A 15,057-nucleotide genomic window follows, 5' to 3' on the forward strand; every position below is an offset into this window, starting at 1 on the left:
AGAAGAAAATAGAGGCCTCAGAGATTCTCTACACAAATATTTTAAAAAGGGGGTGACGGTGAAGCTGGAATTACGAAAGTCAGCGTAGAGCAAGGTAAGAAACAGGGCAGCCAACGTTTACCAACCTTGTAACTTAACCTAACTGGCTAGCTCTAATGTTAACGTGGGAAGGGGGGCTCATCTTAGATTATTTTGTCCGGGGCCCAGGCAAGACTGTCAGCTGGCCTGGATGATGTAACAGAGATTCAAAAATACTCACAGACCTACACACACACACACACACACACACACACACACACACACACACACACACACACACACACACACACACACACACACACACACTTTTCTGTTTGTCCTTTTCTTTTCATGTCTGTTTATCTTATGTTTTACTGCAACGCACTGACCCACATCACACAAACACCTCAGTGATCGCCACACTACACACACTGCACCCATCACTGTCTTGTCTTTTCATGTTTCACATTGGTGATTTTAGTCTTTTCTGTCAGAATCAGGAATCCAAATGTTGATAAAGTATGTTAGAGCAGACTGTCAAGGCCGGAGCTTCGGGACCTGCATGCTGACCTGCAGTCCCCCCCTCTGATCATCCCACTGCTGCTTCCACCTGTCTGTGTGGATGTCTGCTATATGCTTGCTGACATCCTGTCCTCTCCGACCACCACAGGACCATTCACAGAGCAGCGATGCCCCCACTGGAGGCAAGGGGAGGGGGTTTGCCCAAGGACACAACGACAGACAGGGTTCGAACTGCCAATCCGTCAATTATTGGATGACCCACTCTACCAACTGAGCCACCTGAGCCAATATCCAAGTTATGTTTTTTCTTATAAAGCGTATAAGATTCTGTTGGTACTTGGTTTCCAGTCAAATTTCCCTTAACAGATATTTTTGCTCTCTCTTAACTTGACTTGAAAGAGTTTCACACTTTTAAATAACTTCCTGTCGCCATCTTGACAAGCTTTTTTTTTCTAGTTTCTCTGCTCCTTCAATTCACCGGTGATCCAGGGATTGGTATTGTTAGAAAGCACCTTGCTGTCCTGGCAGAGATTACGTTTCACACACAAAGTTAGTTAACGTCTTCTCCATGTGGCTCACGGTGCATCCCAGTCTCAAAGCGATGGTGCAGTTATTTCACTTCCTCACAGTTTCTTTGGTCACAAGTTGTCCAGAGAAAGTTTTGGTTCCTCAGGCAGCACACTTGAAAAGTTGAACATATGGCCGCGCACGATTTAAGTCCCCAGAAATAGCAGTGGTTGCTGTAAGTTTAACCTGGGAACAACAGAGCTGATCCCACCTCATGTAACATTTGGACAAGCTGAGTTGAACTCTCAACATAGGTCACATGGCTGGAAACTCACACTCAACAGTTCCATTTCTGGGGTGCAGAGACTCTCCTTCACAGAAACATGTCCAAGATTCCAAGAGGGGTTTAGAGCAGACACTTCAGTCCCTCCTCTAAACCCTCGCCTTTTGGTCCCCCCCCACTCCCAGCATGGAGTCCTGGCTCCCTATGAGGAAACACTGGAGATAAAAGCTACGAGAAAGCAGGATAAGATAGGCTATGAAGTTAAAATACACACTAAAAGAGTTTAACCCTTGTGCTGTCTTTGGGTCAAGGAAGGAGGAAGGGAAGAAGGGAGGAAAGAAGGAAGGAAGGGAGAAAAGAAAGAAGGAAGGAAGGGAGAAAAGAAGGAAGGGAGGAAGGGAGAAAAGGAAGGGAGAAAAGAAGGAAGGGAGGAAGGAAGGATGGAAGGGAAAAAACAAGGAAAGAAGGAAGGAAGGGAGAAAAGAGGAAGGGAAAAAGGAAGGAGAGAGTAGGAGGAAAGAAGGAAGGAAGAGAAAAAATAAGGAAGGAAGAAAGGAAGGAAGGAAGGAAGGAAGGAAGGAAGGAAGGAAGGAAGGGAGGGAGGGAAGGAAGGAAGGAAGGAAGGAAGGAAGGAAGGAAGGAAGGAAGGAAGGAAGGAAGGAAGGAAGGAAGGAAGGAAGGAAGGAAGGAAGGAAGGAAGGAAGGAAGGAAGGAAGGAAGGAAGGAAGGAAGGAAGAAAAGAGGAAGGGAAGAAGGGAGGAGTGAGTAGGAGGAAAGAAGGAAGGAAGGGAAAAAAGAAGGAAGGAAGAAAGGAAGGAAGGAAAGAAGGAAGGAAGGAAGGAAGGAAGGAAGGAAGGAAGGAAGGAAGGAAGGAAGGAAGGAAGGAAGGAAGGAAGGAAGGAAGGAAGGAAGGAAGGAAGGAAGGAAGGAAGGAAGGAAGGAAGGAAGGAAGGAAGGAAGGAAGGAAGGAATGGAGAAAAGAGGAGAGACCAGGAGGAAAGAAGGAAGGGAGTAAAGAAGGAAGGAAGGGAGAAGGAAGGAGACAGCAGGAGGAAAGAAGGAAAAGGAGAATTAGGTAATTTTGACCCAAAGACAGTACAAGGGTTAAGAGTATAACGTAAAATCCTAAAAGTAGGTCTAGAAAGCAAGAACTGCTAAAACAAAGAAGAATAAGAACAACTTAAAAACATAAGAGCATAAGACCAGGGTTAAAACAACAAGAACAGCTGGTTAAAACAAAGGGATACATGAAAGACTAAAAGGAATCAGCTAAAAGCCAATTTAAAAAGGTGAGTCTTGAGCCTGCTTTTAAAAACAGGCGTTTTGGTGTAACCTGTACAGACGTGTTGCAGTCGTGACTGTATCTGCAGACATGTCTCAGTGAAACACTGTGCTGCACTGGACTCCATCCATCCATCCATCCATCCATCCATCCATCCATCCATCCATCCATCCATCCATCCATCCATCCATCCATCCATCCATCCATCCATCCATCCATCCATCCATCCATCCATCCATCCATCCATTATCTATACCCACTTTATCCTCTGCAGGGTGACGGGGGTCTGCTGGAGTCTATCCCAGCTACTTTCAGGCGAGAGGCAGGGACAGGTTGCCAGTCCATCACAGTGCACTGGACTCATGGTGACTGAAATAAAAAGTGGTTTAAACCTCCTCCTCATTTTATCTTCAGTTTGTTACTGCCCACATCCCATCCTCAACTCATTTGGGATTTGGGGTATTTCCTGCAGCAGACGTAAAAGGCTCCTCAGGTTACTCAACATGGCAGATGTCAAAAAGTGACTAAAATATGATCAGAAAGATTTTAGGCAGCACAACATCAAGCAAACGAAGAAATCTGTGTTTTAAAGGATGAAATACTGTAAATCATGAGGAAAAACCAAGGAACCCGAAATACAAATGTTGAGAAACTACTGTCCCACATTCTTGAAATCTGAGTTATTTCTTAGTTCATTTATAAAAATGAAATCAACATCCACTTTTTCAGCAGCTTTCAACCCCACTGCTGGTCTGTTTGTGAAACAGATGCATCTCCAAGGCAACTCAGCCAACACCATCCACTGATGGAAACACGCAGCTTAAAGGAACGCCGAGTGAAAATAGCTTCGTAAACATCCTTTTCAAGGTCGAAACTAGTAGTTATATCAAAGTTTCCAGTATTTGAATGGATTCATCTAAAATGGTTCTACCTAGCAACGGGTATTACACTTCTAAAGTTTGAAGAGCCTTGCAGCATCAGCGTGCGTTATTCTTAATATAAACCTATAAACATCTTCCTGTTTATTAGAAGCTTATTCTGTGTGACTTGTGTTTTCCTTTTCTTTAGCAACACAGTCGAACAGAAATCAGAATTCAGAGTTATGAAGAGCAGGATACAAAATTAACTGTAGCACGGTCCCAAGAGCGGGCTGTTATAAACGCCCTTTTAAAAGCCCTTCCCTGCACATTCATTACTGTCTGACTTACACAAACAGGGACTGTCTGCAGCCTTGCAGCGAGGTTAACGCGCCGAGGCCACGGCCGGGGTCAGGGGGGCGTCTCACCCAGATTAGCTGCTTTATTGACCCGCAAGTCAAGGTTTTACATCCATTAACAGCGTCTGTATCAACCACTGCACTTGCCCTGCACGATTCATTTCCGTCCAAAAAACCTCAAGCAAGAGCTTTAGAAGGTTCATCTTTATATTGAAATGACAACTGAAGATGAACAGCAGAGAGAGGCCCCACACTTATTTCGAGTCCACCTATGGCCATCACAGAAACTCTACAACACGAGAATCCATTATTCAGACTCCAGATGTGCAGTTCTGGTTTGAAGGAAGCGTCCAGACTCTCACCAAGAGGCCTATGTTGTCCTGCTACATGAATTATTCAGTCCAGATATTTAATATGGACCTGAAATAGTCAGCTGTTCAAAACTAAAAGAGCAAGAGGCAGAAAAGGTAAGGAGGAAAGAAGAGAGACAATTCAAAAAGACATACGTATAAGACGAACAGTCAGAAAGTCAAAAAGGAGGAACATGGATGTTATTGAACTGGACAAGAAATAAACCAGCAGTCAGTTTTGTCTCCATATGGAGAGTTGGCAGCAGAAATGCACCCTCCCCATCTTCAGCACGATGTGGTTTTCTTCCTTCATGTTGCAATCAAAGCGGTCCCCAGCAGAACACAGGCACGGACATGGCTCACTAACGCTTTCATCCACACTTCTCCTCTCTCTTTTCACTTTCTTCCACCTCCACACTGTCTCCAGTAACGCCTCCCTTCTGCGCCACCCTTCCCGCCAGCAGCATCTTACTTCAGCTTCACTCTAGTCTTTCCTTTCTCTACATACATCTACATTTGTGTTGATGTTTGACAGATGGTTGCTTGTGAAACACTGGCACAGAACCGTAATGCAGCCGCTTTGTACGAGAGCTGGAACTGATTCATTTGATTCTGTTGCGGCAGGCTGCAATTTTGATGATGTACAGCACCTTCTAATACGTAATATTTTTCCATTCTGGTCCATCCAACTCCAGATAAATACACAATACCCCTTAATTATGATTTTATTTGCTTAAAAACTCATTCGGCCCCCACATTTACTTGTCCCAACATAGAAAACAATGATTACATTCAACTGCACCTTTTTTTCTTTTTAAGTTAAAAGTTTCATTATATTCCATATAAGTAAGAAAGAAAGAAAGAAAGAAAGAAAGAAAGAAAGAAAGAAAGAAAGAAAGAAAGAAAGAAAGAAAGAAAGAAAGAAAGAAAGAAAGAAAGAAAGAAAGAAAGAAAGAAAGAAATATCATTCACATTTGAGAAGTTGGAACCAAAAACTATTTAACCAAAATGCATTTCAGAGTTGGCCGGTTGTAGATTAATCCGGTGATTAGAAACTTCCGGTAGCTTGTCCAAGGATTACACCTTCAAAGTCTTCGCATTAAGGTCAAATTAGTCTTTTGGTTAAAACATCCTACTGTCAGCTGAGCCTCCACTCACCAGCACTATATCAGGTGTAATTGACTGAGTGTAGCCAGTACTGGAGTTGAGGGGGGATGAGGGGGGATGAGGGGGGACGGCATCCCCCCCTGAAATAAAAACGGTCAAAATCATCCCCCCTGTAAAACTGCCATCCCCCCTTTCCATCCCTTATGTCATTTCATCAATGAATGTGGTTTTACTGCTATTTCAACATTTAGAGTCATCACCAGAAAAATAACTTATTTGACCATTTTCACCTGTTTCAAGTAAATTTTCACTTGAAATAAGTAGGAAAATCTGCCAGTGGGATAAGATTTATCTTCTTATTACAAGCAGAAAAATATTGTTCCACTGGCAGATTTTTCTACTTATTTCAAGTGAAAATCTACTTGAAACAGGTGAAAATTGTTGTTTTTTTCCAGTGATGAGTCTTGTTTTAAGTCTAATGAGATTTCTTTTACTAAAATGAGACATTTTAACTAGAAATAGGACAAATATTCTTGTTAAGATTTTGAGTTTTTGCAGTGATCCATTGTACTTGTGAAGGACAGAGTCATATTGATAAGTTCAGAAAAGTGTTTTTTATTGTTGTGTTTTGATGTATTTGATGTAAGCCCAGTGGATATTTAAAGCTTACAGAAGGCTGCATTTAACTGCTGCTATGTCATTCCTGCAGTATTTCTGCAGGTGTTTTGGTCACTGCTATTATTTGTAATATATTATATTATTTGTATTCAGCACAAATTATCTGTCCCCATATGATAAAATACACCATCCCCCCTGATTTTTTTTTTTTACAACTCGAGTACTGACTTTATCAGGTGTAATTGAGTGTAGCTGAGAGATGTTCCTGTAAATACCCACGATCAGCAACCTTCACAGGAAAAGCAAAGCTTACGAGTTCAAAAGACATGTTTTCTGTCCTGTATAGGCGGCTGGCAGCACATCCATCCCCGAACAGTAAAAACACTGACACGCAGCAAACACCAGAATCCGCAGCAGCCGCGCTTGGATGTGCGCGCTGCTGTTTCCAGTTCCACAGGAGCGTGGGAGAAACACACAGCCTCGGAGCCCATAACTGTGTCAAACACATACTCCCACATTTGGCCCGAGGTTCCCAGTAAAACTTAAGATTCCTCAGCTGAATCGATTTTTCGTGCGGCACGATGTGCCAAACGGCGCGCGGCGCGCTGCGCCACGGCGCGCAGGTTACCGTGCAGAAAAATGCTGCAAATAAACTGGATTACACATCAAGTTGGATATCATTTTCATGTAAAGCAGAGATTCCGGTTCACTAATGTCCTCGTGCATTATATCCAAATGCTGAATTCTGGTGCGTTTGCTGCGTAAACGTCCATCCAACGCGTAAAGTTTATTATTACGATTAAATCATGAAATCTGTTCATATAAGAAATACAAAAAGTGGACTAAATGGAGTCGTTTTTTTAAATGGTAAACATTTGTTGTAGGACTAATTAGTGATGGCTACCTGCATGTGCATCATGAACAATTTTTTTCTCCATCAGCTGCACAAATAACTGATCTCAGTGATGAGAATACTAGACCAAAATGAAAAATCTCGTTGTTTCAGCAAAAACTTACCTGGTCTGCGAAGGGTGCGCTCATCATAGGTCCAACCTGTAGGTAAATGCGTTAGAGATGATGGGTTTCCATCTGTGCTGTGATGCGGAGCAGCCGAGCGTACGCAGGAGCAGGCACGCACGCTCCCCAGCAGCAGCTCCAGCGTGCAGACCTGCAGCCGCTGCGAGTGGGACGGACAAACCGCTGCACCGTCCACGGTGCAGCTGCTGCTCCTGGTGGAGCCACGGAGGACCCACGCACAGTACTGGAGTTGAGGGGGATGAGGGGGGATGCCCCCCCCCCCCCCCCCCCCCCCCACCCCTGAAATAAAAACGGTCCAAATCATCCCCCCAGTAAAACTGCCATCCCCCCTTTCCATCCCTTATGTCATTTCATCAATGAATGTGGTTTTACTGCTATTTCAACATTTAGAGTCATCACCAGAAAAATAACACCAGAACAATAACTTATTTGACAAGTTTCACCTGTTTCAAGTAAATTTTCACTTGACATACACTCCATTGATACAGTAATTATTAAAGATGTTATTGATTATATGGTCAGACCTTTGACCTATGTTTGTAATCTTTCTTTCCAAAAATGAATTTTTCCAAACAACATGAAGTTAGCAAAGGTGATTCCAATTCATAAAAATGGAAATAAACACTATATGGAAAATTACAGACCAATATCACTTTTACCGCAATTTTCTAAAATTTTTGAGAAATTGTTTGTGAAACAATTAAATTGGTTAATTCATAAAAATAAATTATTAAGTGAAAATCAATATGGATTCAGAGAAAGTAGAACTGCTTTTGCAGAAATGCAAATGGTAGAAGAAATAGCATATGCAAATGAAAATAACGAGTGTTCTATTGGTCTGTATATTGATCTGCAGAAAGCTTTTGATACCATAGATCACAAGATAAAATCCACCATCCCCCCTGATTTTTTTTTTACAACTCGAGTACTGACCACACAGGACCACGGAGGACCCTGCAAACTGCGGAGGCTCCAGCCGGCTGTCCCAGAGGAGGAGCAGGTTTCCAAGTCACTGTCATTCACCTTAAATCACAGGGTGCTCATAATGCACTAATAACAACAGTAAATATATATATACACAATCATATGCTGGAAACACATGACAAGGGTGCTGAAATCAGCCGCAGTGTAACGTGATTTTATTTAATTTAATTCACTTATTTGACAGAATATGCCCACTACCTCTGACCACAAACAAGCAGGTAGGCTGACCTTTTCGGTGGTTGAAATGTGAATTTTAACCAGTGTCAGCCATCTCCACTTGCTCTGACTGCACAGGCATCACCATAAGCGTTATTTCCATTTACATGCAGGTAATTCACTGATTTTGTTTCCATCATTTCTTAAAGTGTACATAGAAAAACAACAACAAAACATTTCTGAGTTTCAGAGCATATATTTGCAATGTACCGTGATGTCACAGACCCAAATCCCACCAGAAGGATCCCCATCTTCATCACCAACTAATATCCCATCATGTAACATCTCCTGTACATGCGAAGTACACAGCACTAGGATGTTACACCCGTTGTTTTTATATAGACACCCCACTTGGAAGAAGGCGGTGGAGACAAGATAATGACTCCTCCCCCTAAAACCAGCCCCGGTGACCAGAACTGGACAGAGATGTATAAAAATTGAGAACTATATGTCTTATTTAGACTAAAATACATCACAGCTATTTCATTTAGAACTCAGCTTTTTTTTTAAATAGAGCATAATTTGTCATTTTAAAAGATGCAAAAAAAAAGGTTGTCCAACATGTGGGAAAAGTTTGATAGGGAAATTATAAGAAAATACATGAAACAATGGAAACACAGAAGGAATATAAACCATTTTCATTGGGATAGGTCCAATTGGGACGAGTCTTTGATCGTTGTATTTTTAGACAGTCAGATGCCACACTGGTACACCTGCCACAGTCCTCTGAAGCAAAAAAGTTCTCTTCCTTGAAGCAAACGTGGAGCTGCAGTGCCTTGAACTAGGCGTTCGCTCCAAGAGCAAGTCATTCTTTAAGGACCCATGTTAGAAATGGTTGTACGTGCAGTAGTGTTGTCCACCATAAAGATAAAGGTCTTCTTGGATGCTGCAACATTCCTCCTACACCTCTGCTTGAAGGAAGTATTATCCAGAGGCTGGCAATAAATAGGTTTAAGAATATGACTAAGTCTATAATCAAAGTAACATATGCTGCCAAGCTTATCCCCTCCACAACCATGCTGGCACATGGTTCAAATGTGCACAATGTTGTGCAGATGTTTTAGCTTATTCCCCCCATTATTTAATTCCGTTTCCGAACTGTACAGACTGTATGTTAAAAAGAAATAAAAATAAAAGTCAGTTGACTCATTCCTCAAAGTCTTTGAAAACTCTCCTCATTTTAGAAAGCTGATCAAGAGTGTTCTTGCACCGCTCTACTAAAATTGGAACAAAATGAGTTTTGCTATTCTCTGTCAGTGTATGCATATACTGTTGAAACTGCAAAACTTCGTCTATTCCTTGAAGCGTTAGTTTTGCTTCGCCTCCAGCTGTTGTCTTGAATAAAGACGACTTTTCTTCCAGCTCATCCGTCACTTCCAGTATGTCCTCCAGGACGTTCTTTATTGTTCCAATGATGGTCTTGAATTCTCCATTCAGCAGTTCAGTAGTGTTCATCAGTTCTTTCACCATCTTTGCCCTTCTTGAAGTAGCTTCCAAAAAAAAAATAAGCTCCTATTAAGGATATAAAGATTGATGCTTTTAATGCTATAGGTCCAAGTGTAGCCGTGTCTCCAAATCCTGCACTAAACACTGCTCCAATCCAACATACTCCCAATGCTATGCCAAATCCTACACATCCTACCCCAAGGAAAGTGTCCCAATCGGTTACACGGTTCACCTCTTCAACTTTGTAGGATGTCTTCATGATCTCTTGTACAATGTTCTTCATCCTCATTTCATGTGTTTGGCATAGCCTGATGTACGATCGAACATGTTCAGAAAGTCTTTCAAAAATAACAGACAAATTAGCTGTTATTTTTTTGTTCATTGTTTTTTGGTGGTAAAGTATTTAGCTTCAACAGGTTCGATAGAAGACGGCCGTGCCTCAGTCGGTTAGGGATTTGTTGTCTAGAGAATTTGAAGTGTCTGAAATTTAAAAAAAAAATCCATTAGCAGTTATCACACCTTCCTTTTTTTAACAACTGTTTGCTTGTGTATCATTAGTTAGCCCCATCATTTGGTAAAAACCTTTATCCAACACATATATATGCATTTTAATCTTCAGCAGGTGTAAGTTTTCTTAAAGTGTGTGAATGTGTGTGAGTGTGTGTTTCCTTCACCGGTCCACATCAACATTCCAATCAACATATTTTATTAACATTTGGATTCCATATTCTGACAAAGAGGATCAAAATAACCAAAGTGAAAGATGAAAGGACAAGACTGATAGAAAGACAAGACAGTGATAAGTGCAGTGTTTGTAGTGTGGTGATTGCTGCAATGTTTGTGTAACGTTTTTTAGAGGTGAAATGTGTTGAAGTAAAAAAGACGGACATGCCAACATAAAACAAACAGACATAAAAAGAAAAGGACAAATAGAAGAGTGTGCGTGTGTGTGTGAAAGAGAGGTGCTACAAACTACAAACAGTAACAAGGGTAGTTACTACTACTACTACTACTACTACTGCTGCTACTGCTGCTACTGTCATTTAGCAGATGCTTTTATCCAAAGCGACTTACATCTGAGACACACATACCATGGAGTAATTAGGTTTAAGGCCTTGCTCAGGGGCCCAAGGTGGTTCATCTTGGTTGCCATTCACTTATCATCATACGTGCATGCAGCTTTCGCAGTGCTGAGTCATGCAAAGAGCTGGACACATCTTCTAACTCATTCTGATGATCAGAGAAGTTAACTAAATGCAGAAATGCTCCTTAAAGAGTCTTTAGCTTGAAGGAAATGCAGAGGAAATGGTGTAGCTAAAAGGAGTCCCTTTAAGAAAAAAAAGATGATAGAAAAGGACTTAAACTATGTAATACTATTGATTTCAAATCACCAATGGCTTATCGGGTGTGAACTCCCATCTGTTCTGCAAAACACAATCATTTTTGAAGATATGCAAAAAAGCCTAAATAAAAAGTCCAGTAAAAACAAAACCAAATATTTTTATTTAATTTTCATGCTGTGATCCAAAGTTCATTCAGGAACACTGACACCAGTATCACAAAGTACTAAAACTTGATTTGATATAAACATGTGACCCACTACACTCATCCAACACATATTTTTATTGATCATTTTGACAGTTATTTATGGCTTGTTTAGAAACAGAAGACCTATAAATCATTCTAACTTAGTTCAGCTACACGATATACAAACATTCAAAAGAAAATGTCACATGATGTAAACTTTAACACTCAAACCATTACAATGTGACCAGAAACTAAACTACACTATCAATACTTTAATCATTGGAAAAATCTACAAAACCACTGACAAAAATAAATAACACACCACAAAGGTTTTGGTGTATTTGTCTTACCAACAGAAACTCAAAGAAGATACCAAATATAAGCTCAGATCCTTCATGTATGTAAAATTTTCTTACCATGGGTTTGTCTGTCTGCGCCACAAGTGACTGGAATGAAATCCTTTCACTTTGTTTAAGGTGTTTTTAAGTCAGCTGAATTTCTCGTAACAGGTGTGTCCTTCATGTGGTATTCAAAACAGATCCTCTCTGATAAAAGACACAAATCAAACCTGTTTGGGGTGACACGTGTAAGGTATGCTGCTTTATACACTTTGTGGTGTTGTTCTCTGGGGCTCTGGGTTAAAGCCATCTAGTGAGATACTTCCGTAAATCCAAGTACTGTTCATAACAACGACAAACAAACTCAGTGATAAAACAACAGCATAGAATTTGTTCCTTATAAGATGAACATTCACATGTTTGCCAGGATTTTTTGTGCATTTCCAGTGCAAAAACTAAGTAAATGATTGTTCTGGTCTGAGGGCAGCACGGTGGCTTAGTGGTTAGCACTAGTACTAAAACTTGATTTGATATAAACATACACTCATCCAACACATATTTTTATTGATCATTTTGACGGTTATTTATGGCTTGTTTAAAAACAGAAGACCTATAAGTCACTCTAGTTCAGCTACACGATATACAAACATTTAAAAGAAAATGCCACATGATGTAAACCTTAACACTCAAACCATTAGAATGTGACCAGAAACTACACTGCATCATCAACTTTAATCAATGGAAAATCTACAAAACCACTGAAAAAAATAAATAACACACCACAAAGGTTTTGGCACTGCCAAACCAACAGAAACTCAAAGAAGATACCAAACAAAAGCTCAGATATGAAACCCTCATGTAAGTAAACATTTTCTTACCATGGGTTTGTCCGTCTGCGCCACAAGTGACTGTTGGAATGAAATCCGTTCATCAGCTGTCTTTCACCAGGAAGTCAGCTGGATTTCTCGTGACAGGTATGTCCTTCCCGTAGTATTCAAAACAGATCCTCTCTGATAAAAGACACAAATAAAACCTGTTTGGGCTGACACATACTCAACTCAGTGATAAGAGGCTACGTTGGTCCACATTGCAAAACGTGGCCAATGTTACGATTTGCCCTCCTAAAACGTGAGATGTGAACGAGTTCCGTGGCCCATTCATTTTAATAGGTTTCGTTAGGTTTCGTTTCTGTCACGTGACTTTCAAGTTTTCCGCTGTGGTGGAAAAATAAAATTGCTGCCATTTCTTTGATTCTCGGTCTAAATTGCAATATTTTAAGATAGTTTCGCCATGGAAAGCAGATTATATCATATTTATAGCGATAAATATATATTGAAATTTCACAATATTTGTTCAGTTGATGAATGATCTTTGGTTTGTTAGTTATTACGATGAAACTTGCAGGTCTCGCTATGAAATCATGTCAGTGTTATGTTTACAAGATTACCAGTCAGCTGCATACAAGAGGGCGGACTTACCCTATCCATGACAGAACGACGGGGTAATGGGGCTTCCTCAGCTCTTTCTGGTTGCTGGTTGTCCTCCAATTGCATCATCATCCTCATCATCATCATCATCCTCATCATCATCATCATCATCATCCTCCTCCTCATCATCATCATCATCATCATCACCTTCATCATCATCATCCTCATCATCCTCCTCCTCATCATCATCATCATCATCATCATCACCTTCATCATCATCATCATCACCTTCATCATCATCATCCTCATCATCACCCTCATCACCTTCATCATCATCATCATCATCCTCATCATCATCCTCATCACCTTCATCATCATCATCATCATCATCATCGTCATATTCATCATCATCATCGTGAAATTTCAATATATATTTATAAATCTATAAATATGATATAATCTGCTTTTCATGGCGAAACTATCTTAAAATATTGCAATTTAGACCGAGAATCAAAGAAATGGCAGCAATTTTATTTTTCCTCCACAGCCGAAAACTTGAAAGTCACGTGACAGAAACGAAACCTAACGAAACCTATTAAAATGAATGGGCCACGGAACTCGTTCTCATATCACGTTTTAGGAGGGCAAATCGTAAACATTGCCACGTTTTGCAAATTGGACCAACGTAGCCTCTACCACGTTTTCCTGTGAGACTGGGTTGAAAATGAACATTCCCATGTTTGCCAGGTTTCCGGCAAACATGTAACCGTTGTTCGCAGCCAGTGTAGCCGTTGCTGTGTTTTTCTGGTCAGGTTTCCGGCCACACCACAGAACTGAGAGCTCTAGTGAAGTCTTGAAAGACATCCAATCCAATATGGTAGTGGCAACATTTCAGACAAACTTATCCATGCTTTTATCATCAGTAGACTGGACCACTTTAACACTTCCTAAAAAAAACTCCATCAAACAATTGCTGTTACTTCAGAAAGCTGCTGCCCGAGTCCTCACTAAGACCAAGAGAGTGGACCATATAACTCCAGTCCTTAGAATTTTACACTGGCTTCCAGTCTGTCACAGAATAGATTTTAAAATCCTGATGTTGGTTTTATAAATGATCTAGGGCCAAAATACAAAAAAAAAAAAAAAAGAAAGCTGCAAGCAGCGATGAACGGGCCCTCGCACCCTTGTGCACGCTCAGGTGTGCTGGAGTGGAAGCGCTTATATGACTTGTATGTAGATTCTTCAGGCCTGGACATTTAGCGGATGACACCACCCAAGACTCTCTATATCAAACCATTTAAAGGGGACCTATTATGAAAAAAAAGTTTTTTCTTATTTTTAATATATATAAAGTGGTCTCCCCTCACCCTGCCAACACAGAAAAGATGAAATGCCACGAAATTCTGCAGGGTCTGTACACCCCGCCCGGCTGAATCTTCCAGTGTCATGTGATTTTTACGAGCTGTTCAGAATCTGCTCCTGTCGTTATGTAACGATAGGCGCAGATTTCCATAGGTCGGCCTCCGCTGCTGAAACCACTCACACAACTAACTCCGCCAGCCGGAGCTTCAGCCATTGTTCAGCAGCGGTGGCTGTTTCCACAGCAAGGGACAGTAAAAATTAGGTTTCGCATCGACATTTACCCTCATAAAAGGATCAGTGCCCACACTACGGACCCGGCAACTGCACACGATTCAGCGGTGAGTGACGTTATTTTTTTTAAGTATTTAGCTTAGCTCCGGAGCACCGGGGCTCCTCTCTGGACTGGACCGGTGAGGAGCCCCGGTGGCCCCAGTGTTCCCTAACGGAGTGTTAGGTAACACCGGAGCTCTATTAGTAATAATATAATAATGCGTAATAATATAATAGTGTCAAGACGAGGTGACTAAAGGCTGATTTATGGTTCCGCGTTTCACCAACGCGGAGCCTACGGCGTAGGGTACGCATCGATTTAATGCAGAACCGTAATTCAGGCTTAAGATCCGTTTACGCCGTGTAACTGAATGAGAGCGTCCGACTATCAGGTCGAGCTGCGTGACATCGGACGCTCTCTGTCTACACTGAAACTGTTAAACTCGCGGCCAGTTAGGACAGTCCAATACAAAAAAATAAAGCAATGGAATTGATTTTGTCGCCGAAGCTCCCTCGCATGCGACACGCTTTGTGTACACAACCGGC

General features: G+C 41.2%; 1 protein-coding gene across 1 annotated transcript in view; it reads right to left on the reverse strand.

The window, feature by feature from the left end:
- LOC133449569 (G-protein coupled receptor 22-like) overlaps positions 1-7,071 on the reverse strand; it is a 46,443-nt gene extending 39,372 nt beyond the window's left edge. The window contains exon 1 of the mRNA XM_061728735.1: positions 6,921-7,071. The gene's annotated coding sequence lies outside the window, so the exon portion shown is untranslated. The remainder of the gene's footprint in view (positions 1-6,920) is intronic.
- Between the last annotated feature and the right edge of the window lie 7,986 nt (positions 7,072-15,057).

The sequence above is a fragment of the Cololabis saira genome, chromosome 8, assembly GCF_033807715.1.
Source record: "Cololabis saira isolate AMF1-May2022 chromosome 8, fColSai1.1, whole genome shotgun sequence".
NCBI lineage: Eukaryota > Metazoa > Chordata > Actinopteri > Beloniformes > Belonidae > Cololabis > Cololabis saira.